The sequence below is a fragment of the Mus musculus genome, chromosome 12 (assembly GCF_000001635.26).
Source record: "Mus musculus strain C57BL/6J chromosome 12, GRCm38.p6 C57BL/6J".
Lineage (NCBI taxonomy): Eukaryota > Metazoa > Chordata > Mammalia > Rodentia > Muridae > Mus > Mus musculus.
In genome coordinates this window covers 17,700,915-17,726,035 of record NC_000078.6, presented here as the reverse complement: position 1 = coordinate 17,726,035, position 25,121 = coordinate 17,700,915, and the positions used below count along the sequence as shown (strand labels likewise).

The window sequence follows — 25,121 nt, the reverse complement described above, 5'->3', positions numbered from 1 at the left end:
TCGGTTCTTCACATGTCGGTCTGAGTTGCCACCAGGTCGCTCTGTCCCTGGAAGAAAGCTGAGACAGGATGGTGGTCTTTTTTAGCCAAAGTGTGTGTTATAGGGACAGGGTGGGCCTCTGTGTGCAGCTAGTGTGGGTAAGGGAGCCACTGTCAGGGAAGGCACAAAAGGCAGGGGAGGGACAAACAATATCGAAAGGGACCAACATTCCCCTTCTTTTTAAACTGTTGACCTGATAAGCTAGAGCAACGGCCCAGCAGTTACGAGCACTGGCTGTTCCTGCAGAGGCCCCCATTCGGGTTCCCAGAACCCACACGGGGCAGCTGCCTGGAACTCCAGTTCCAAGGGATCTTATGTCTTTTTCTGGCCTCTGAGGGCACTGCACTCATACACATATACCCATACGTACATATACATAGTTTGAAATTAAAATAGGGCTGGAGAGATGGCTCAGCAGTTAGAAGCACTCACTGTACTTGCAGAGGTCCCTGTTTTGATTCCTGGTGCCTTCAGCTGGCAGCTCACAAACGCCTGTGACTCCAGTTCGGGAGGAATCTGACCTTCTGGCCTCTGCAGACACCTATGCTCACAAATGCATACCCACACACAGACAGGCACATAATTAAAATAATAAAACAAATCTTAAAACTCCAGTTCCTTTTTTAGGAAAGAAAATGTCCTCCTTTCTCCCTCCCCCTCTACTCCCTCTCCCTCCTGTTCCTCCTCCCCTCCCTCCTCCTCCTCCTGCTCTCCTCTGGTTCTTCTCTCCTTCCCTTCTTCCCCTCCCTTTCTCATCTCCTTTCCCTCCCTCCCCTTCTCTCTCTCCCTCCCCTTTCATTCCTCCCTCCCTTCCCCTCCATCTCCTCCTTTTCCCAATTCACTTCTTCCTTCCTCCTGTCCAACACTCATCTTTGACTGAAGATGGCGCCTGCCCTGATCATAACAGGAAGGCAGTCCTCCTGTCTAGTGGGGTTCCCAGCCCTAGGGGTAATATTCTAGGGAGATCAGAGACCTGGCTTGAAACTGACTTTTAGTTGAGGTCAGTTTGAAGTGTTCTCAAGTTGCAGAACCCAACCCTCTATGTGCTTGGGGCCCCTTGCCTTTGAAGATAAGTAAGACTTCTAAACTGTAGAGGGCAAAGTAGAGGTGAGCTAAGCCTGCCTAGCAGCCCAGCAGGCAAGAGGGAAGTGCAGATGCAGAGGCCTATGTGTGTAGATTTACTGTGAAGAGGCTAGTAGTGAAACTTAACAGCCCACACAGTCCAGTGGCTTCCTGCATTACCTGGGTCACAGGGAAGTCTGGCCCCAGTAAAGATGCACAGGGATGGTTAGCAACCACCACCACAGTCATTTTGACACTGGGACAGCAGAGCCCTCGCTGATCATACCAGCTTCAGTATGGCTGGTTCCATACAGACATGTGGTCTCAGCAGTTTCCAGAGTACAGAGGAGCCAGGGGCAGGAAGCAAAACAACTCCTACACTCGAGGCTTCATAGAGGGCAGTCCTTGTCACAGTGGCGGGGCACTGACTTCCACACTGAGCCCCAAGCCAGACCTCAAAGACAAGGCAGCTGATCTCTAAAGCTCCTGCTTCCACATCATGGCCTTTCTCTAAGGAGAGGGTGGGGAAGGCCTCGAAGAAGAGGTATAAATGCCATGTCCAGGCCACAGCCTTGGATTCCAGCCTCAGAACAAAGAGACTTCTGCATGGCGGCAGGAACATGTTAGGCTGGGAACGGACTGTACCTCCCTCCACACGGAAAACTGGGGAGGAAGACAAACAAAACCCGAGCAGAGATTGATGGGACTCCCAGAAAGGCACTTAAGGCATGCCTTGATCCAGCCCCGAGGTCCAGGCACCTTAGCACATGCTGTTCCTTGTGCCTGGAACACACTCAGATGAGCCCCTCCCATGTCAACAGCGAGATGTCTTGAGAGGTTCAGAGCAAGCCTCAGGCTTCCCTGGGAGGCTTCCCTGGAAGGCTTCTCTCCATGCTCCAGGTGGCAACTTTTGTTCTGGGGCCTTGTCATCTACACATACACTCTCCCATTGGCTGACCAAAGAAGGTCATGGATTAAGTCTTGTTGGGGCTATGTCCAGGAGCTAGGGCTGGCCAGTCTTGACTGATGGCAGGTTGGACCTGCCCAGACCATGCAGAGACTCCAACAGGGGACCCCACTCCACCCAGAACTCACTCACTCAATGACAAATTCTCAACGTTTCTCACCAATGAACGGACTATCTCGAATCCTACACACCCCATTCTAATTGCAACTGGTGGGGTGTTTTACAATAAAGGACTCTTGAACTCCTCTCATGGGAGCTTTGGGAGGGTCTCTGTTTCAAGATACCAACCCTCCATTCCCAAAGCTCCCAACCTCCATCATGGCCAAGTCTGACCTCAGGAAACTCTGGAACCCAGTGGCAAGTCTGTGCCGTGACTTCTGTAAAAAATCTGAACTTGGGAGTTGTTGGAGACACTGCCCAGGCCAGCTGGCCTGAAGTGTGTGTGTGTGTGTGTATTCTCTTAAGAGAACCAGTCCCAAGTACATGATGTGGAGTTTGGCTTGGTGAACCATACCATGCAATTTATTCCAAATCTAATCCACATCAATGCAGAATCTAAAATTTAGAACAGATGTTGGGGGAGGGGAAGGGATGTTTTAACCCAGAGGGAAGCAGTTCAAGGCTCATGTGACATGGGTGGTGTGATCAGGAGAGCTCTGATATTTCAATGAACAGGGATGACACAGAGCACGGAGACAGGGCCCTAAGGCTTCAGCAAGCTGCAGGCCTCTCCTTAGGCCTGAGAGGTGAGCCAGAACCTGAGAGGCCATCACTGTAGGAACTTAGTGGGTGTGAGCAGAATTCTGTCCTGCATTAGACCTGCTCTGTCGGCGCCAGATTGTGCCCTTAGTTCAGTCCCCTCCATGCCTCACCCTGCTATACCCATGGGAAACTACCTCAGTGGGGGTGGGAGGCAGGGAATGCCAGTGTCTGCTGCTGGTGACCTCCGAGTTCGCCCTCTGCTATGGTATAGGGCATCCTGAGTCACTCAGTATGGAATGCACATTACTCATAACTGGAGCCTTCTTCTCGAGTCCAGAAACACTATGCCCACGTCCATGACACAGCTTCCAGCACAGGGTCTACACTGCTCTACTCCTCTTCCATGGTCAGAGTCCCAATCTAGGCTGAGAACAATCAGCCCAAGAACACTTGTTCCCTCCTGTTCAAGTATGGACACCTGGCTCAGGGAGACTAAGAAATTCTGCAATGCCGCTCAGCTGGTTAAGGGCTCACCTGCACCCTCAGTTCTATGACTGACTGCTTGAAGGAGCTTGGAGGGAGACGAGTGATAGGGAAGATGGTGGATGTTATCTTGGGGACACACACACACACTGTGCTGGATAATTTTATGTCTACTTGACACAAGCTAGAGTCATCGGAGAGGAGGGAAGAAACCTCAATTGAGAAAATGTTTCCATAAGACCTAGCTGAAGACAAGCCTGCACGGTAGTTTCTTAATGACTGATGTCGGAGCGCCCATCCCTTTGTGGATGGTACCATCGCTGGGCTGGTGGTCCTGGGTTCTAGAAGAAAGCAGGCTGAGCAAGCCATGGGGAGCAAGCCAGTAAGCAGCATCCTCTCCATGGTCTCTCTATCAGCCCGACTCCAGGTTCCAGCTCTGAGTTCCTTCCTTGACTTCCCTCAGTGATGGACTATGATGGGGAAGTATAAGCTGAATAAACCCTTTCCTCCCCAGCTTGTTGTAGATCATGGTGTTTCATCATAGCAATAGTAGCCCTAACACACACACACACACACACACACACACACACACACACACACATTTTTTTTTCTCTTTAGAAGAACATCATCCAAGCGTCTTAATCTGGGTTAACCAAGAACACTCCACACTATAAGACAGAGGACAGTGTCCCCATCTTGAAACCTGGCAGAAGCCTCAGGGCCTCTGATGCTCCAACAGCAGGAGGACCAAAAACACTCAATCACTTCAGGAGGCTTGTGAGCCCCAGAGACTATTCCACTGGGCCTGTTGCTAAGCTCTACACAGACACAGAGTTAGCAAGCCGACTCCAAGGCCTGCTGTGTGACCTGGAGTTCTGAACCTGAGGGTCAAACAGCCCTTTCACGGGGGTCACCTAAGACCACTGGAAAACACAGCTATTTACAAGTCATAACAGTAGCAAAATTGCAGTTATGAAATAAGCAATGGAAATAATTTTATGGTTGTGGGTCATCGCAACATGAAGAACTATATAGAAAGCCACAGCATTCGGAAGGTTGAGAACTGCTGTTCTAGGCCTCTACTTCCCTTAAAACACAAACACCCACCTCGCTTGGTTGAAGATGCTTAAACTTTGCTCTGACCGGGCATGGTAGTATACACCTTTAAGCCCACCACTAGGGAGGCAGAAGCAAATCTCTGTAAGTCTGAGGGTAGCCTATTCTACATAGTGAGCAGGCCAGCCAGAGCTCCATAATGAGACTCTATCTCAAAACAAACATTTTTTTCCTCTGTAAAAATTTCAAGATATAAACCAGAAAGGCACGAAGATGGGTTTTAGCACCCAGAATCCTATATCCAGGTCACAGTGCATCTCAACTCCTTTGTGCCCTCCAGTGCTTCTAAAGAACTCATCACACACATCTCATCACTCCACTGGTGGCTGCTTCAGCATGCCCCACAGTTGCCTGGACAATTGTATGAGCTAATACATCCTCAGATGCCAGGAGCAGGCATGCACAAGGTTCTCCCTGTTGGCAGGGAGCCTGCCCTGCTGCCTCTGGCACTTTCTGGTTCTTTATCAAGCACTGATTGACAGATCTGCTTCCAGTGGGACACAAGGGTATGAGACAAGTTCTGTGACCACATCTCCAAGCATGCTGTGTCAAAGAGTCCTGCAAGCTGACTCTGGGTACAGGTGAGCTCTGAGCACTGCTTCACCCTCCTCAACACCACCTGGTACCCAACTTAGTGCTGGGCACAGAGCAGGGGACAATCATTATAGGCACCTCTCTGTGGGACCTACCAGTGCAGGAAGACACACAAACGTCACCCCATCAAGTCTTCAGCCCTACAAAGTGGGAGCAATCCCATGTTTCAGATGGGAGTGGAGCTTAAAGAACTTAAGCAAGCCAATTTAACATGGCCAGGATAATAGTCTCAAATTCACTTCGTTCCCTTATGTGACTCTCATAGGCTGTCAAAATAGTGTCTGCTCATATTTACACGGTATTGTCTGTGTGGTCTGCTCCTGCTCCCCATCCTCTCCCTCCACCCCCCCCCATATGTGTATATGTGTGTGATGTGTATCCGGAGGCTCAATGCTGAAGTCCAGAGCCGTCCTCCAGCCCACTCCACCTAATTCACTGAGGCAGGGTTGAGATTGGAGCTCAGCCGTTCAGTTGGTCCAACTTGTCCTATGGAGTGCCTTCCTGTCTCTGTCCCCCTATTCTCTAAGTTCTGGGATTAAAGGTGATCATGGAATCTATGCAGCTCCTACCTGTGCTCTGGAGACCTGAATCCCAGTCCCCGTGCTTGTACAGCACAGCTGTGTTCTCAACCCAGCCCTGGGGTTTCCAGTTGACTATCACAGATGTATAATTCCAGGAGCATTTTTCATCTCCTCAAAAAGCTCAGCAGTCCCCTTCTGGTCCCCTCCTCCCTGCCCCCAGGCAATCCCTGATATAATCTATTTTGCCTTTCTTTAGATTTGCCTATTCTAGAAATTTCACCTAAGTAACACAATATGCCATCTTTTGTGTCTGGCTTCTTTCACTGAGAGTAATATTGTCAAGTTTCCTTTATGTGAAAGCATATGTCAGTTTCTTTTTTATGGCTGTGTAATATTCTACTGTATGGATCTACCACATTTGTTTACCCATTTAACAGCTGATGGGTATCTGGGCGGCTTCCACTTGGGGACTACTAGGACTAAGACTGCTGTGAGCATCCATGTTTTTGTGAGTTCCAGCTTTTCTACTGCTTGGGGGGTATACACCTGGAAGGGGAATCATGGAGTCACCTGTTAGTTCTTTGTACAATCATTTGAGGAACCATCAAACTACTTCTCAATGCGGCTGCACTGTTTCCCATTCCTACCAGCAAGGCACAAATACCTCCATATCTCCACTGACACTTGTCATTGTCTGGTTTGGGTTCTAGCCACCCTGGAGGTGACACATAGAGCATTTAGAACCTATGCTGTGTTGCTATGATGTCCCTAAAGTTTGCCATAGCAGCCATGTAAGGCAAGTAGGAAGAATGGTTCATTAAAGATGAGAATCACAAAGATGAGCCTACATAGGAAAGTGCAGGCTATATTATTCCTGCCTCAGTTTCTCTGCTGGCCCTGAAACCAGAGACTTGAAGTTCCACAGGGTCCTGGCAGGGAACATGAATTAACTCATTGGGTCAGCATTTAGACAGAAACCATTCCAATGGGTCTACTTTTGTCTACTCAGGACATCTCAGATAAGTGGGGTGACACATTAGGGTCCTATAGGACAGCCATGACTAATGTTTTTAAAAAGCCACTCTTCAAAATAAACAACCCCTCTCCTCAGTTGTGTGGACTAACAGGATTTATCACACTCCCTGACTTTTGCTAAAAATAGTAAATCTGTTCCCAGAGCCCAATGATGGTCAGCAATACCTTAATATAGATTAAGCCGCTCAGCTGCAAGCCACTGGTCCTCAGAGGGCAGACCCCAAGGTGCCATGAGGACACAGCCAGGGCCTTCGTGAGGACCTGCCTGCACTTGGTCCTTTTGGGAGACCCTGAAATCATAGCCTCTTTAGGCCAGATGGAGAAGGAGGCGAGGTCAGAGCCTTGCTCTAACGCCAGCCACAGGGTTATCCTCTGAGGGACAGACATGTGCCTCCAAGCTTCCTGGCAGGCTCAGGCTTTCCACAGGCACTGCTTCTTCATGAGTTGTCTTCCACATGTCGTCTGACTTTCTTCAGGGCAAGTCATCCCAGAGAGAATGAGAGGAGCTGGTGCTAGACCTCAACAGAGAGGCCTTGCCCAGCCTGGGTTCCACCCAAGGGTTGCAAGGAAATGAAATAAAAAAAAAAAAGTAAAGACCCAGCATAGCAGCTCCAGCCTTAGACCCTGGTGTCAGTGATGCCCCATTATCCTCTGTATTTTATTATTAAGGGTGAGGAATACACAAGGATTGCAGACATAGAGATGCAAAAGGAGGCAGCCTCCTTCGTGCTTGAGAATCAGATGTTCATCACAGCCACAGAAGAGACCCAGCTGCATATGACACAAGGAGAAGGGGAAATAATGCTTACAAAGCAGCATGTACCACCACCCCACAACCCTGCGACCCCATGACCACATGACCACACCCTATCACCCCCCACCCTACCCCATGACCCCACCTCCCTACTGCCCCCCAACCCCCCAGAACCCTCGATCACAGTGTCAACACTTACAAGACATAGAAACATCACTGAGTGCACCTTTCAGGAAAAAGACAAACACAATTATATCTAACACATAGACACAATGTTTCCCTTCAGGTTCTACATGTGTAGCAAGGAGACAAAACCCCATGTGTGAGCCTCTGACCTCCCTGGGCACAGGGCTTGCTGAGGAAGGAGAGTGAGCCAGGGAGCCTGCTCTGCTGGACAGTACTGGTCTCCACGGTACACTAAACAAGAATAAACCGAGGAGGAGGCACTGGTTTTGGCTGAAGCACACGCGCACATGTTTATATAATGTTCAGGTGCCCATGGAGGCTGGGTGACAGTGAGACGGTTTTATTCCTTTACAGCTGGGAGCAGCTTGAGGACACGAGTCCTATGTGCTCTGCTTCCAGAGAGCAGAACTCCTTAAATGGACAGACACAAATGGAGAGAGACACCTCGGCATGCTAATAGGGTCGAACAGGGCAATGATGAGAATTTGTAAAAACCGCATTTGTGTGTGTATTGATGTATATGTGTGTGTATGGGTACACACACCAAAGCACATGTGTGGAAGCCAGAGGACAACGTGAGGGAGTTAGTTCTTTCTTTATACCATGTGCTGTTCAGGGACCAAACTCAGGTTGTCGTACTCACAGGGAAGTGTCTTTATCTGCAGAGCCATCTTGCTGGCCATGGAGAAGGAGGGCCCTTTCGGGGGGTGGGGGTGGGGGGCTTTGCTTTCCTGTATTTTCTAGTCTTACCAAAATATGCAAGTTTGTGTGTAAAAACGGAATTAAATTTTTTTCTTCAAAAATCAAAACCAAGACCATGGTGGTGGTGAATTCTAGACCTAGGGGAGAAGAGGCAGGCAGATCTCTATAAGTTTAAGGCTAGCCTAGTCTATCTACATAGTAAGTTCCAGGCTGGCCAGAGTTATACAGTAAGACACTGTGTCAAAAAAATAAAAATGAAATAAAATCAAAACCAAAATGGCCAAGGTTGACCACCAGAACATATGGGCTTCAAGAGTGTGTGCTAAGAAATTCTCAACAGGAAAGCTGGGGCAGAGGTGAGAACAGGGCCTTGAGCACAGAAGCCACTGAACACAGGAAGCTCCCATTCTGGGTATATGGCCATGTGATGAACAGGAAGTCCCTGACCTGGATGTGTGGGCACAGGAGAAGCCATGTCCCAGTGCTGGCTCCCTTGACCTGAAACAGGCTAACTACCCCTCCCTAGAAAGCTCTTAGGAACCGGGGTGAGAGAGACACAAACCTCTGTCTCTGAGCTCAGGTACTGGCCAACCCTCTAGACTGATGATTTTCTTCACAGAGGAATCAGTCAATTTTAAAATGAGAAAATTCAGTCTACTATTCACAGTGCTCAGAAGGCTGAAGGAAGACCACGGACAGAGGCTAAGAGCAGGCTGGGCCTCTTACAACAGAGCTCAGGCAAGGACTAGCCCAAATAGTCCCCACATCCTGTGACCCTACAAACTCCCTCACAGCCCCTGGCTGAGATGCCTTCCTTGGCCACACCAGGCTTCTCTAAGCCATCATTGGCTGGGCCATAACCTGCCCCACTCCACCCACTCTGGCCTGCTAGCCTAGGGCTAGCAAGAACCTGCTGAATTAGTTGAACAACTCGACTCCACTCTATCTGATGACCTACCATTCACATTCACTCAAGTTCCTCACCCCTAACCTCCAGGGGTAGAGGGCTTGACTTGGTTATCTTCCATCTAAAGACCGACACAGGGAGAGACAGAGAGAGACAAGACACACAGGCACACACACACAACCACAGTCTGTCTCTGTTTCCCTCTCTCCCCTTTTCTTTGTCTCTCATTCCCTCGCTCTCTTTCCCTAGCCCATATCTTTGTATTGGAAGTTACACTAATCTCTCTCTCTCTTTCTCTCACACACACACACACACACATATACACACACACACACACACACAATGGAGATGACTCCTACCTACTGCAGTTGTCTCTTTTGAGGTGTAAACAAGTATCAGACCATTTTTCCTTTAGACAAAAACCTGGTGTCTTCAGGGTTTCTACTGCTGTGAAGAGACACCATGACTACAGCAACTCTTATAAAGGAGAGCATTTAATTGGGGCTTGCTTACAGTTTCAGACATTTAGTCCATTGCCACCATGGTGGGAAGGATGGCAGGCAGTGTGCAGGCAGACATAGTGCTAGAGAGGTAGCTGAGAGTTTTACATATTGATCTGCAGGTAGCAGGAAGTGACGATGACACTCTGGGCCCGGCTTAAGCATCTGAGACCTCAAAGCCCATCCCCAGTGACATACTTCCTTTAACAAGGCCACACCTCCTAAGAGTGCCACTCCCTATGAACCTATAGGGACCATTTTCTTTTAAATCATAACACTCAGGAGTTCCAGGGCCACAGCCTTACCCTTATCTCCCACCCCCTTTAGGGGGAAGCTTAGTGAAAAAAAGTTGGGGGGCCCAACATGGTCTTGCTGAGAAATACTGAGGGTGGGCATGGGGTGGCAGCTAGAGTTGAGAGAGGCCCCAAGAACATAAGACACCTCTTGGGGAGACACTGGCTGAGGACACTTAAATGGAAGGGAAGACAGTGGAGGCTCTGCCCCAACTCACTGTCATCTCCAAGAGTCACTTCCCCTCTGGGAACCACTGTGTCATCTTCTTCTGTCAAGGCAGGAAGGGTGGGGTTTGATAAGCAGGTCCAGCATTGAGTTCACAGAATGTCACTTCTGCTTCAGCATCTGTGGCTGAGGAACCCCGCGCCTGTTCTTAGAGTAGGACACAGTCCTTTGTACTGACACATGTAGGGCAAGGTAAAGGCCCCTTAAGTCTCTGCTGAATCCAGCCTTTTCCAGACCTGTACTGTTGGGGATGCTCCTTGTTTCGCATCAGACTCAGTCTCCCTCAGGCCTGTGGGAAGGATGGAGGCATCACAGGCTTCTTATTGGTGTCCTTCCTGATGCCAGGGAACAGGGCAGCATCTTGCTCCCAGCATCTGCTACTTCCATGTAGCTTGAGAGTGGATTCATGTGTTATTCTACCCCAAAGCCATGTCTGACTCCTCTTAGTGTGGCCCTTATCCACAGGGCTGAAGTGAGGAGTCAGTCCAAGGCCTAGCCAGAGCCCCAAAGCAGTAATGTGGCTCTTACCTGGCCCTCTACAGAGTTTCTGTTCTGGTAATTGTCGGGAGGCCAGCGCCAGGGACATCTCCCTGTCACAGGCCCTGGTCCCTCCCACATACCAGGTTCTTTGCTTGTCGATCATATCTCGAATGGCTCTCAAGGTTGTCACAGACCCAAGGCCACCCAACATGACCTAGGAATTCTTGAGCACATCCAAAATTATAAAGAATGGGTGCAGGTTTCAAGAACAATGGGTTAGACATGGAAGGGTCTAGAGGCTGTCCTGCTTAGTGTTCTCCACACTAAAGCTAAAGGTTTGTTTGTTTTGAACGAGACAGGGGCTCCTATAGCTCAGGTTAGCCTTGAACTCTCTACACGGCCAGGGATGACCTTGAACTTCTGATCAGCATGCCTCGACCTTTAATGCTGGGCTTTAACTACAGACACGCTCCAGCACAACTAGGTTTATATGATACTGAAGATCACCTGCAGGGCTTCATGCATGCCAGGCAAGCCTTCTAGCAGCTGAGTTCCATCCCCAGTCTGGGCTAAGGCCTGTATAATTAAACCTTCCTAAAATGTTAATAAAACACACACTGAGGTTCACAGCATGGACAGAGCCAATGAGCCCACTCAAATGAGCTGGTCCTCTGCAGCTCATCTGGGGTTGAGCATCAGTGTGATAATCCCACCCATGGCCACATTTCCAGGTCCATAGAAGACTACAAAGAATTTGTTAGGAGGAGGTAGGGAGCTGAGGGATGCCCTGAAGTCCTAAGAGGCAAATGAACCACCCTGAACAGAGGCAAAGCATCCAGGCTGATACACACATGGGAAGTCTCCAGGAACCCAAGTCCAGCACAGGGATACCAGCCAGTCTCAGAGTAGTGACTGGACTTTGCAGACAACTCTCCAAAGAGCGTTCTGAGGACTGTGTGCCACACGCAGGGCTGGAGAACAGCACTGGAGGCGACAGGAGGAAAAAGGGATATCCCTTGTCCCAAGAGAATAAAATAAGCTGTGACAGCAAGGGACAGGGAAGAGGGAAGTTTCCAGAAGCTGCTGATATGATACTCTGCAGGTGGTGAGATGAGAGGCTACACTTAACATACAAACTGCTCAGCCATGGGCAGCCAGTGGCTGGCCAAGCCAGGCATGGGCTGGGGACTCTGCATTTCCACAGAGACAGGCAGTTCTGTGTTTGGAGAACAGTGGCTTAGCCGGCATTAGTGGTGGGCAGGAAGCTAATTCCTAGAGAGAACAAGACAGGTATCCAAAAGAAGCCCAAGAAGAATTCCCTTCCTCAGGGTTAATGTTGGCTGATGCTTATTTAGGCAAACTATCACTTCCATGTGTAACAGGCTAAACTGAGCTCCCACACGTCAAGGTAATTTGCATAATTAGGTCTCCCAAACCACTTCATTGCCCGGGTGACCTACCATCTTGAATGGAGAACGTTTGGGTAGGAAAGTAACCCAAATCTTGCTATGGTGTTGAGAGCTCTCCAGGGAATGAGAGCCAGTAAAATACAAAGAGACCTATAGAGAGATGATGAGGGACTGGTCCTCATGGTTATGGAGGCTGAGATGTCCAACATCCTGCTGTCTGTAAGATGGAGCTCAGGGAGATCAGTTGGTGGGGGTTCTAGGCCAAGAACGAGGAGCATGGTGACCAAAGCGAAGAGATGGTGTCCACTCTCCCTCCTGGGTGATGACTCATTTTCATTGTCAGTTTGACTGAATTTAGAATCACCATGGAGACTGGGTGTATCTCTGAGGATGCTTCCAGAGAGGTTTAACTGAGACAGGAAGACCCACTCCTGACTGTGAGCACCGTCATCCCACTGGCTACAGTACACATCTAAATAAAAGGACATAAGCTGAGCACAAAACAAACCAACTGACCCCACCACCACCCAGTCTCTTTTTCTCCTTCCTGATTGGACGCAATGTGACCAGCTACTTCAAGGTTCTGAATTCCCCATCATGATGAATTGTACCCTCAAACTGTGAGCCCAAAGAAACCCTTTAGTAAGTTGCTTTGTCATATCAATAAAAATAACCAATACATTTTGTTGATGCATCTACTCAGACCCTCAAGTGACAATACAATACTTACCCACATTGGGGAACCTATTGGTCTAAATGCTAGCCTTTGCTCCCATGCTAATCTCTTCCAGAAGCACACAGCAATGACACTTTACTACCTACCTAGACATCCCCTCAGCCCAGGTAGGCTGACACATCATGCTGGTGAATAAATGTCACAGCTACCCTGCATGAAGCACTATTCCACACTGACGGTCAGAGGCATCTCAGTTCTGTCTACTGGGAGCTGTTAACCCAGACAAATCACTTAACCTCCCTGGGCCTCTGTGTCCTTTATGACCATCACCTGCCCACTGTGGACCATTCCTGAAGAGGTGGTGATGTCCCTTATGGCTGTCCCTCAGTGTCCCACAGGCCCAGTTCCTCCCACCTACAGCTCATGAACAGAAATGACCTCAGCTCAAGTCCTTCACACTTCCTAAATGTAGCAGGCCATTACAAATGAAGCTTCTGGAAATGAGAAGTTATGGGTCTGGTGTCAGCCATAAATCACCCACTTATGAAGACATATATAGTAAGTCATTAACGTTAGCACCATCTGCAGCAAATGCTTCCCAGAGAATTAAGCACCCCCCACAGTGTGGCTCTAAATAACTCCATTCTCCACTGGAATAAGCCAGGGCTCTTGGCCAAATTCAAGTCCTGCTGAAGGTAAGGCTACCAACACCCACAGATGACTCTGGCAAACTGGCTTCTGTCCTGGGCTTAAAAATAAAAATTAAAAAAAAAAAAAAAACCAACAAAACCCAACACTCTCCAGTGTTACTGAAATAAGGAACTCACATGAGCAAGACAAGGAAAAGCTCATAGAATCCCCACGAGAGTCTGAGCAAGTCAGTATGACTCACATGTGGAGAAACTGAGGCTCACAGAAATGTCTTGACTGGAAACTCTCAGGAAGCAAAGAAGGGTCTAACTCCAACATACTCTGCAGGAACAGAGAGGAGCACCTGGTCTCCCACAGGTCACCTGTGTGAGCGAGTGACCCCAGGATTGACAGTACCCATTCTGCCCTAGCAGGACTAAGCTCTGTGACATCATTTACCTGCAGCTGAGCAAGGTAAAACATTCCTCCGGCTCAGCTGTGGCTGCCAATCACAGGATGCAGGTGAGGCTCGAGGCCAAGTGCCTGGTATGCTGGACAGAGTGTGAGGTCACAGGGAGGTCACAGAATGCTGCAGAGGTCCTTGCACTTCCTCTGTCCCTCCCTCCCTCTCACCACAGTGTAGGAGCCACAGTTTAATAATGGAGGAAGCACCCAGGCAGAAGCCCTCTCTCTGTGAAGAAGGGCATGAATTGAACATGACCAAAAAGCCAGGGGCTGGAAAGGAGGGGTGTATATCTGGTAAACGGCAGCAGCCCAACTTCTTGAGATCCACAGTGGACACGGAGGAGAGGCTGTGGTGGCCAGCTGCCCATGCTAAGAACCTTGGGCATCTGTTAGCAAGTGCTGGTCAATTCTCATGCACAGGCTTGGTGTGGCGTACTGTCTATATTCTGTCCAAAGGGAGAATTCAGAGTATTATTTCCTTACTAAGGCTATGGGGGGGGGGGGGGGGAACAAGTGCTAGAGAGGCTGAGTGGAGTCTCCCTCCTGTGTTGGAACTCAGCAGCTGGGAGACCAACTTCAAGGAGGCTCTCTGTTACCATGGCCTGGAGCCATTCACCTACATCTTAGTGAGGGTTACAACTGCTGTGATGAAACATCATGACCAAAGCAACTGGGAAGGAAGAGTTTATTCAGCTTACACTTTCACCACATAGTTCATCATCAAAGGAAGTCAGGAGAGGAACTCACGCAGGCAGGGCAGGAACCCGGGAGCAAAAGCATGCAGAGACGGTGGAGGGATACTGCTAACTGGCCTGGTCCTCCTGGCTTGCTTAGTCAGCTTTCTCATAGAACCCAGAACCACCAGCCCAGGGATGGCATCACCCACAATGGGCCAAGATGCCCTTCCCCATCAATCACTAATTAAGAAAATGTCCTTCAGGTTTGCCTACAGCCTGATCTTATGGAGGCATTTTCTTCATTGAGTTTCCCTCCTCTGAGAGTATCTTTAACTTGTGCCAAGTTGATATAAAACCATTCCGCACACCTACTACCTCCCAGGCAAGGGGTGAGACTCAGGGTGCCAATATGGAAGAAAGGCAGGCATAAACACCCTGGTAGTTAATTCCCAGCCTTGTCCCTAACCCAACTTCTAAAGAGGGGCCATCAAGATCAAAGCAGGACTCACCACAGGGTTCTGCCATCTACTGTCACAACCCAAGGGTAGCATGTCAGAAACTGCCTCTCACCTCACCACACAAGCTGGTAGGCATCCTTTCACAGTCTCTTGACCAGTGCCAGTGGGTAGGAAGACCTCCCCACACACACCTATGTAGAGGAGAAAACTCAAAGGAAACATGGCTATTAATTAACTTTGACAGCCCAGAGCCAGACTGGGAGCAGAGCTTCCTGTGGAACCTGCCACTTCCCGGTTTTATTCAGTCCAGATGTAGTCTCCTACGGGCCCTGAAATGGTGTCTAGGCCACTGTGGGGGGGGGGGGGGACACAGCTCGGGCCTCTGGTGACCACCATCTTTTAGTATCGGAGCCCTGAAAGACAGCCGCACTTAACAGGCGAGTTCAGAGACTGCACAGGTTACATAGCAGAACAAGTCTACTTCCCACATAATTTAGAAGTCCCGAACAGCTGTTTCATTTCCCAGCTGCCCTCACAGAGCACGGGGAAAGGCCAGGCCTGCTTCACACAACCAGTAAGTGGACCCAAAGCCAGCCGGCAGTGGCTCTAATTAGCCCCAGTTGAGCCTGAGAAAGCAGGACTCTGATAGAGGGCTGGGAGCCAGACGCACCTAGGGCAGGTGTTTAATATGAGCTCGCAGCTGTGCACCTCGGCATGCCTTAAAGTCACAGGAAGCCGCCGCCACCCTGCTCTCCCAAACACAGCAAGGCAATCAGTCCCAGGCCCAGTACTGTTCCATGCAAAGCCAACCAACGTGACAATAAACTGAAAGTCCCTGCAAACACCCTCTGAACAGCCAGTGCAGAAGTGGGTGCTGGGAAAAACCCCAAGTACAGGAAACCATAAAACCTGGGACCCCGTGCCTACTATGGCACTGCCACCATGAAGCCCAGGGAGTGCAGATACATCACCTTTTGAACCTCAATATTTCTGTGGTGTATGCATGTGTATGCAGGTGCACATATGTGTGCATGCACCGGTTGTGCACGTGGCGGCCAGAGGTCAACCTTAGACACATTCCTCAGGCACCGTCCACTCTGTTTTATGAGACAGGGTCTCCTGCTTGCCTGGAACTCAACAAGTGTTAGCTAAGCTGGCTTACTATCAAGCCCGGAGGATGGACCCATCTCAGCCTCCACAAGCCATCAAGTCCAGCTTATTTACATGGATTCTGGGAATAGACTCAGGGCCTCATGCTCTGCGAGGGGCACTGGGAGTCAAAAGCCAGCACGCCCCTTGGGAGAAACCGAGGCAGAAGAGAAGTGACTTACTCTCCCAAGGAAACCAACAGGTAGTTCTGGATGAATTGATTCTTGAGATTCATAAGGTCTCCTGACTCCCAGGCCGAATCACAGAACCCTGCCCTGCCCTGCCCTGCCCTGCAGAGGTCAGCACAGAGCAATCCCCGCCCCCACCCCAAGAAGGACTTTACACAGGGCCCCTCTCAGTGCAGCCGGTCACCATGACAACCACAGCCTTAACAACTTTGGCATTTCCACAGCCTCTGATTGATCCAGGGCTTAAAATTAACATTACAATGAATCAGTATTTGCATTTAATTAATTTTAATTGGCTTTTACATAACAACATCTTTAGGTTTCACCTGTGGCCCATGAGTTCTCAACACAGACTCCAAAACTAGCAAGATGTAGCTGGTCCTTCGCAAAGGCCATGATGCACAACGGGATTTCTCCCCTGACTTTCCTCAACTTCATTTTGCTCAATATTCTTTCCTTTCCCTGAGATGACAGGGCCATTGGTTTGAAGCCCACCCTCTTTTTAAAAAACGGTATTTTATTTATTACATGTATGTGCTTATATGCAGGCCATGGCACACATGGTACTTCAAGGGCAACTTGCAAGAGTCAGTTCTCTCCTCTCACCATGTGAGTCCTGTGGTTTGAACTCAGATAATCAGGCTTGGTGGCAAGCCTCTTTACCCACAGAGTCATCCCACTGGCTCTTGAAGCCCATCCTTTAGACCATGTTCTTGGATCCTACTGTAAAACAAAAGACAAGAAAGACAGGGGCAAACGCCCAAAGTGTCTCTGAAGGAGCCACGGTGAAGCTTAGAGAGGAGAGGGACACTTTCCCACTGGTGTGTCCCAAGGGCCTGGAAGGAGCCTAGGCATGCACTGGACACTCCTATTTGTATGATAAACAAGCATCATTCATTGCCAGGGCTAGTGCACTTGAAGCTCAGGCAGTAGACTCCATCACTGTTGCTGTAGCTCATGCCTGATAAAGTAAGGCACATCAGAAGGAGGCGCAGGAAGGGGAGAGCACTTGACACCAACATCTGCAATAGTCTCAGCTACCATCCACCCCAGCTCCATCCATCCCAGGGGCTGAATGGGGAGGCCTGGGCAAGACCAGATGCCAGACAGAAAGAAGAATAGGGTCTGTGTAGACCCTGCTCTTTGGGGACTCCACCTATTGGGGAGAATGAGTTTCTTTTGAAAATGCCACTCTGCCATGTTGATTACAAGCTACATGGGGCATCCCAGAAGGAAGAGGAGCTGTGCAGTCCACTTTTATTAAATCTGTGTCTGTGTGCCTGGGCATCTGTATGAGCAGTGTATTGGAATGTGTGTGTTCAGATGCATGCACCCAATGCATTCAGAGGCCAGAGAGGTCTAGTGTCCTGCTCTATTATTACACGCTGCCGTATTCTCTTGAGTCAGGATCTCTCACTGAACCTGACAGCCAGCTAGCTCCTGAGAACCTCCTGCCTCACCTGCAGCACTGGAGTTACAAACCATGCCTGGCTTTTTTTGCTGTTGTTTGTTTTTGGAGACAGGGTTTCTCTGTGCAGTAGCCTTGGCTGACCTGAAACTCCTGTAGACTAGGCTGGCCTCGAACTCACAGAGATCCTCCTGCCTCTGCCTCTCGAGTGCTGGGATTAAAGGCATGTGCCACCACTCAACCATTCCTGACTTTTTTTGTGAGTTCTGAGAATTGAAGCTCAGGTCCTCGTGCTTTCGCAAGAACTCCTACCCTCTGCGCCATTTCTCAGTACAACACTTGAAGGATGAGTGACCCTCTGCCAAGCACAGACAGGCGGAGGGGGATGGTGTTCCCAGCAGGAGGAGCAGCATGTATGAAGGCACAGAACAACGAAATGGTAATTATCAACATCCTTTATATCTATCAGAGGAACCCCTCATCCTGGTGACCTGTTGAGTGAAGAACAGTAACAGAAAGAAGAGACCAGAAAGTCTCTCAAGCAGGCAGTGATCTATCTGGGGGACTTTGAAATGCTTCATCCTGTGTTGGGCATTTGATCCATGAAGAACACATTTGGTTACAAACAGTGGCTTAGACAAAAGAGGGTTTTCTCTATGTTACACCTGTGCCAAGGCTCCAGGGCTCAGAGTTTAAGAGGCCATCAAAGACCTAGTTTGTTTATCTGTTATGCTGGCCTAGGTCCAGGAACTTCAGTCTCATGGTCACAAAAAGGCTGCCCTACTTCCAGAAATTATAGCAGCTATCCAGACAAGATAAGATGCCCTGAAAGCTTTGGGATTTGGGTGCTTTCTTTGGAATGGGGAGGCCATTTAACTGACCTTGAACATCTCCTGGCTAAAATGCCCAGGCTTCCCTGGCTTTGGGGGGTGGGGGGGTTGGGGGAGAGACTGAGGTCAGGCTTTGTTTCCTAGCCTTGTGTAGAAGGGCTTTCTGCACTTACATTCCCACATGCTGAGCCTTCCAGGCAGCCAGCAACCTCAAAGATCACCTTCCGCCTGCCTTCGTGGAAGGCTCACTATGAAACAGAAGTCTGGTACATTGCCTGGGAGAAATGAAACCTATGTTCACAGAGACTTGTAAGCAAATGTCCCCAGCAATGTTATTCATAGTGACCTACAGTGAAAACAACCCGAATGTTCATCACCAGATAAAGGAACTAGAGAGGTGGGGGAGAGTATACCCCTGCAGGGGGTTGTTACGCGCCATGTAAACTCACGGTATGCAGTTGTATGTGATACCGCATGCACACAAGAAGCACCGGAGTGTATTCAATAAAAGAAACCAGACACAAAAGGTCACGTGTTTGATGGTTCTGTTTACCTGCAGTGTCCAAAGTTGGCAGATCCACAGAAACAAAACATGCAATGGGTTTGCAGGCCTAGGGAAGACTAGAGAGACTAGGAAGTGGCAGGTAATACCTATGAGATTTCTTCCTCAGGGTGATGGATGTGTTGTGAAATCTGATTGTATCCATTTGTATTCAACTTTATGTGAATACTAAAAGTGGCAGAATCACACATTTTTTTTTAATTATGATTTTATGTGTTTGGATGTGCATCACACGAGTCCTGGAAGTTGCTGATGGTCGTGTGACACCATGTAGGTGCTGGGAATCAAACTCAGGTCCTCTGTAAGAGCAACAAGTGCTCTTAACAGCTGAGCCATCTCTCCAGCCCCACAGAATTACAATAAATAAATAAATAAATAAATAAATAAATAAATAAATTTAACAATGGCTTCTGTGGTATAAGAATTACACCTTAATAACTAGTTTCTTTGTTTGTTTGTTTCCTTTCTTTGGTTATACAGACTTTCAATCCTCTCTTTTTCACCTCCAGACTATAAGGACAACTGGCAGGTACCGTATATGGTCCGTATCTTAACAGAAGACAAGGGGGCGGGGGGGGGGGGGGGACACACAAGTAAAGTCATTTATTGTTCTCCATGCTTGTCATGGACACAGACCCTCAAGATCACCACCCAAGACCATGCATGAGCTGGGCAATCATCTGCAAGAAGCCATAGTAGCTCTATGGTTCCCAAATCACATGAAGAAGACTGAGAGCCCCGGGTGAGCCGAGGAAGGCGCCCACCTCAGATTCCAGCACACCACAGACTAAGGATTGTTGACCCTGAGGATTGGAGGATGCCAGTGCCCCAGCTGGATGAAGGAAAGGAGACAGGGAAGTACCGCTATGTGAAGACCTAGACAGCACAAGAGCGGTCTGTCTACAGCTGATGGCTCGGGCTTGCATTTAGAAATCTGGGTTGATGGGGTGTATGTGTTGGGAGGGGGGAGTGTGTGACAAGATTGTTCCATGAGTAAAACCCCCCTATAGGTCTTCCAACCTCTGCACACACTATGGCACACATGCATTCATATACATATGCACCTATGTGCAGAAAAGAAAGAAAACTATGATAAAAAAGACTATGGAGAAATTGAGAAGGGGAGGGCCCAGGGTGGACATGAACTGCCAGGTATGCAAAACAGTCATAAGCAAGCAGACAGATAATACACAAGAGATGCCTATGAATCCCAACCACCCCACCACATAGCTGCTGGGTCGTCCTGGCAGGGCAGGTACTCTTCTCATAGGGACAGGGAGAGAGTTTCAACAGGGAGCCAAGCCCCTACTACCATCACAAAGCCTGCGGCTACGATGGCTTGGACTAAGTATCCCCCAAAGGCCCATATGCTTAGTTAGTTTTCTATTGTCTCAGTTAGGTTTCTATTGCTGTGGTTAAACACCAGGATCAAAGCAACTTGGGGAACTCACAGGTTAAAATCCATCATCAGGGGAAGCCAAGGCAGGAACTCAAGCAGAGGCCACAGAGAAATGCTGCCTACTGGCTTAGTCTTCAGGGCTTGCTCGGCCTGGTTTATTATACAGTCCAGGACTACTTGTCCAGGAGAAGCACTGCCCACAGTGGCCTAGGTCCTCTCACATTAATCACTAAGAAAACACCCTATCCACAGACTTGCCTATAGGCCCATCTTTTTATTTTTATTTTTATTTTTTCATTTTTAATTGGATATTTTCCTTATTTACATTTCAGATGCTATCCCCTTTCCTGGTCCCCCCTTTCAGAAACTCCCGATTCCAACCTCCTTCCTCCTGCTTCTATGAGGGTGTTCCCCCACTGTCCCCCCACCCACTCCCGCCTCCCCACCCTGGTATACCCCTACACTGTGGCATCTAGCCTTTACAAGACCCAGGGCCTCTCCTCCCATTGATGTCCGACAAGACCATCCTCTGCTACATATGCGGCTGGAGCCATGAGTCCCTCCATGTGTACTCCTTGGTTGGTGGTTTAGTCCCTGGGAGCTCTGGGGGATCTGGTTGGTTGATATTGTTGTTCCTCCTATGGGGTTGCAAACCCCTTCAGCTCCTTCCATCCTTTCTCTAGCTCCTCCAGGCTCCTGTCCTGGCACTTATCTGTAGATCAGGCTAGCCTCCAGCTCACAGAGATCAGCCTGTCTCCAGGCCACTCTTAGGCATTTTTTCAATTAAAAGTCCCTCTTCTCAGCTATGTCTAGGTTTGTATGGAGTTAACAAAAATCAACCAGGACAACTGACAACTTGTCAACCTGACATAATGCTTCACTACAACTACAATCTTTTCCTTTCTCATTTGTCCCCAAGAGCATATGTTAATATAGCAATACAAAAAAATAATACAACTTTAAAAAGTCCCATACGTCTTTAAAATTTCAATACTTTAATAAAAGTTTGGTCACCTCAAAACAGCCAAAGTCTCTTGACTGAGAGCCCCTGTAAAGATCAGAACAATTTAGATGATTTCTTAGCCCAAGAAGGAAGAACCAGGGGACAGCTACATTCACATCAAAGGGAAACGAAAGTCCAAAAGTGTTCACTGCCGGACATCTGGGATTCAGTAATGATCTTGTGGCCTTGTGCAGTTCCACCTCTTTGGCTTTGCTGCCCACAGCATACACATCTCATGTCACAGACTCAGGCTGGCTCCACTCAACAGCTGCTGCTGTCCTTGGTGGTCATTCCTTGATACTAGCATCTCCAAAACTCTGGAGTTTCACTGCACCTGGGCTGTACCTTCACCAACAGCCTCTCTTCAGGGACTCTGACCCTGCCACATGGTGCCAAGTAACAACTTCTCTCCATGATCTCCTTAATCCTGGAGCTTCTACTGCAACTGAGGCTGTACCTGTACCATTGGCCTTCCATGGCCTCTCACAGTACCAAGCCTCAGCTGCTCTTCATAACCCCTTCATGCCATCAAAACCAGTGGGAGACTCTCAAACATTACAAAGTTCAGCTACAAGTACAAAGTACAGCCTTGGCCCATCTTAACTACAGCTTCTACATACTGACTCTGAGGAAACACTTCTCAGAAGATTTCTCCTCAATGATCCACTACGGCGGATTCTTTAACCCCAGATGACCGGTATTGATCATCCCAGGAAAACAAAAGTTTCACTTTAGTGGTCCTGGTCTCTTGTTCATCACAGCCAATCCTTCAGCCCCAGCTGACCAGAACCACAAATTCTTAATTCAAAATTTGACTAAATACAGCCCTGATAATATTTATGTCCTCTGGAAGTACACAAGCCAGGCCTCCAGCACCTACACTACTCTCAGTACTTTTATCTTCCTACCCCCTCCCCCAAGAGAACTGACCATTAAGATCTGAGGATTCAATGGCATTTCCAACCCAAACTTGCAAACATCTCCACGATGCTTCCTCCAACACATGGTCAGTTTGATCATAGCAATACTCCATTTTCTTGGTACCAGTTTCTGTCATAACTAGGGTTTCTAATGCTGTGATAAAACATCAGGACGTAAAGCAACGTGGAGAGGAGAGGGTTTATCTCGTCTTAGAATTCTAAGATCACATTCCATCCCGGAGGGAAGTCAGGGCAGAAACCTAGAGGCAGGAACCGAAGCAGAGGCCATGGAGGAGCACTGCTTCCCGGGTTGCTCTCCATGGTTTGTTCGGTTGGCTTTCTTATACAATCCAGGACCACCTGCCCAGAGGTGGCACTGCCCACTGTGGCACTGGCCCTCCTGTGTCAATCATTCATCAAGAAACTGTGCCCAGAGACATGCCGACAGGCTAATCTGATGGAGGCCTTTCCTCGTTTAAGATTCCCTCTTTCCAGCCTTGACTAGGTTTGGGTGGGGCTGACAAACCTCAATCAGGACTGAAGGCTTTGGTGAAACCCTCAAGAGGTGGGACCCAGTGGAAGGAAATCAGGTTATCAAGGGCCTGCCCAGAACAAAACAATGGGACCCTGACATCTTCCTCCCGAGTTGTTTCCCATCAACCTCAACACTTCCTGTGTCACACCGTGGGGGCCGAGTGACTAGCGTCTGAAATAGGGAACACAAATAAACCTCTCTACCTCTAATTTTTATATTAAATTTATCCATTTATTTTTATTGCCTGTGGGAGGTCAGAAGGAAGCTTTTGGGAACGGGCTCTCTCCTTCCACCATGCAGAGCCTAGGGTTGGAACTCAGGCTGCTGGGCCTGGCAGCAAATGTCCTACAGGCTAAGCCATCTGCTGGCCCCTCTCGACCTTCCAAGGTTGTGTGTGTGTGCGTGTGTGTGTGTGTGTGTGTGTGTGTGTGTGTGTGTTTGGCTTGTTTGTTTGGAGACAGGCTGTAGCCCTGGCTGTCCCAAAACTCACTGTGTACTGTGTACTAGAGTAGCCTTCAACTTACAGAGATCCACTGGTTTCTGCCTCCCACATGCTGGGTTTAAAGGTATGTGCCACCACTCCTGGGCCTTTTAAGTTATTTCTCTCAGGTATTTAGTGATAGAACACTAAGAATGCAGTGACTGTGGCCATAACACAAACTCAGCAGTCCAATTTTAACGACGTCCCGGACCCTGGGTCAAGGCTGGGCACACAGCCCATACTGGCTGAACTCACTTGCTGAGTTCTACAGGGAACTCGTGCTAAACGAGCTTCCTAGCTTTGGTAAAAGGTTTAAAAGTCTTGTTGCTTTCAATATATAGTCTCAATACATTTAAGTGTTTCTGGCAGGGAAGGGGAGATATTAATAATTAAACAGAGGAGGGTTAAAGGCAAATGACGTCAGAAATCATGCTGTGAGTGAAATAAACCAGCTGAGCTCTGCTTAGAGAAAGTCAATGCATACGCGTTCCTTTAGAAACACCATGTAAGGTGGGGGTTAGTCCATTTCTAGGATGACTGAGGTACCCAGGAAACAAAGGTGGCATACCTGATCTCCATAGCAACATACCTGTCTTCAGTGACAGGCAAGCAGGCTTCCTGCCTTGGTGCTGGATCCTAGAATTGCCAGAGAACCCAGCATCAGGAAGAACAACGTCTGAACACTAGAGCCCTGTTCTTTCCTTTTCCTTTTCCTTTTTAATTTGGCATCCTTACAATGAAAGCCTTAAAGTTACATACCAACTCAATGGCATTTTGCTGACAATTGCAAGTTTCTTTCTCCATGTCATAAATACAGAAAATAGGCCATAAAGTTGTGCTTCAACACACATCTAATCCCAGGAACAATAAGCAGCCACTGAGCCACTGGAAGGAAAGGCAACTGTGGGCTTCCCACAGGGCACAGCAATACTACTAGCCTGGAGATAGCCCAGCTTGCAGAGCCTCTCTCCTTACCCGCCCTAAAATTAATCTTTGATATTAGCCCATTTCTCTGATGGCTACCTCATCTTCTTAACTTTCCACTGCTGACTCAATAGCCTGGACTCCGGCAGAAAAACTACAGGGAATAACAGCCTCTGGAGGGATGCCACCAAAAATGGTCTGACCCTAATGAGGGTTGAGATGGCCCCATTCCCAGCCAGCAGATAAATACAGCCCAGCCAACATCAGCCCACAGCATCCGACTCAAAGAAGAAGATGAAGGATTCATGTCAGGAACCCTCTGGTTCCCACAGAGGAATGTCAGCAAGTCCTACCTCCAGGTCCCGAGGGAATGGCTGGACAGGAACACAAAAGGTTACTCTCAAAAGTGAAACTGGACACATTAGCCAGCCAGTCAGATGGACAGACAGACAGGAAGGACAATGAGAATACTGAGACCACTGGCCCCTGGGCTTCAAAGGGCCCCAAGTGAGGGCTGCCAAAATGGCTCGGCAGATACAGGTGCCTGCTGCAGAGCCAAACAACCTGAATTTGATGCCTTGACCTCACATGGTGGACAGAAACAACCAACCCTGGCAACTTGTCCTCTGACCCCCCAAATGCACACACATACACACACGGGCATACACAGTGCACACTAAGTAAAATTTTTTTTTAATAATACTCCAAGTGAAAGCAGCGGGAGCCAGGAAGCTTTGTTCAGATCAAGAGACAAGTGAATGTCCAAATTCAAATAAACAAAGCAGAAATGTACTGTGGATCGGGAACAAACTGCCCCGGGCCACAGTGACAAGGTGGATT

General features: G+C 48.7%; 1 protein-coding gene and 1 long non-coding RNA gene across 9 annotated transcripts in view; both read right to left on the bottom strand.

Moving 5' to 3' along the window:
- The window catches only part of Hpcal1 (hippocalcin-like 1), a 101,195-nt gene that overhangs the window by 65,909 nt on the left and 10,165 nt on the right, over window positions 1-25,121 (bottom strand). Inside the window, exon 1 of one of the 8 annotated variants that reach the window (XM_030246815.1) lies at window positions 23,947-23,964. The exons of 6 other annotated variants lie outside the window; for them this stretch is intronic. The gene's annotated coding sequence lies outside the window, so the exon portion shown is untranslated. One more of the 8 variants, XM_030246814.1, reaches the window with a different exon arrangement.
- On the bottom strand, window positions 854-14,662 carry Gm40842. The gene is made up of 3 exons (XR_001780564.2): window positions 13,480-14,662; window positions 7,473-12,448; window positions 854-7,290 (listed from the first exon to the last, which is right to left on the bottom strand). It is a non-coding gene; the product is annotated as a predicted gene, 40842 (long non-coding RNA).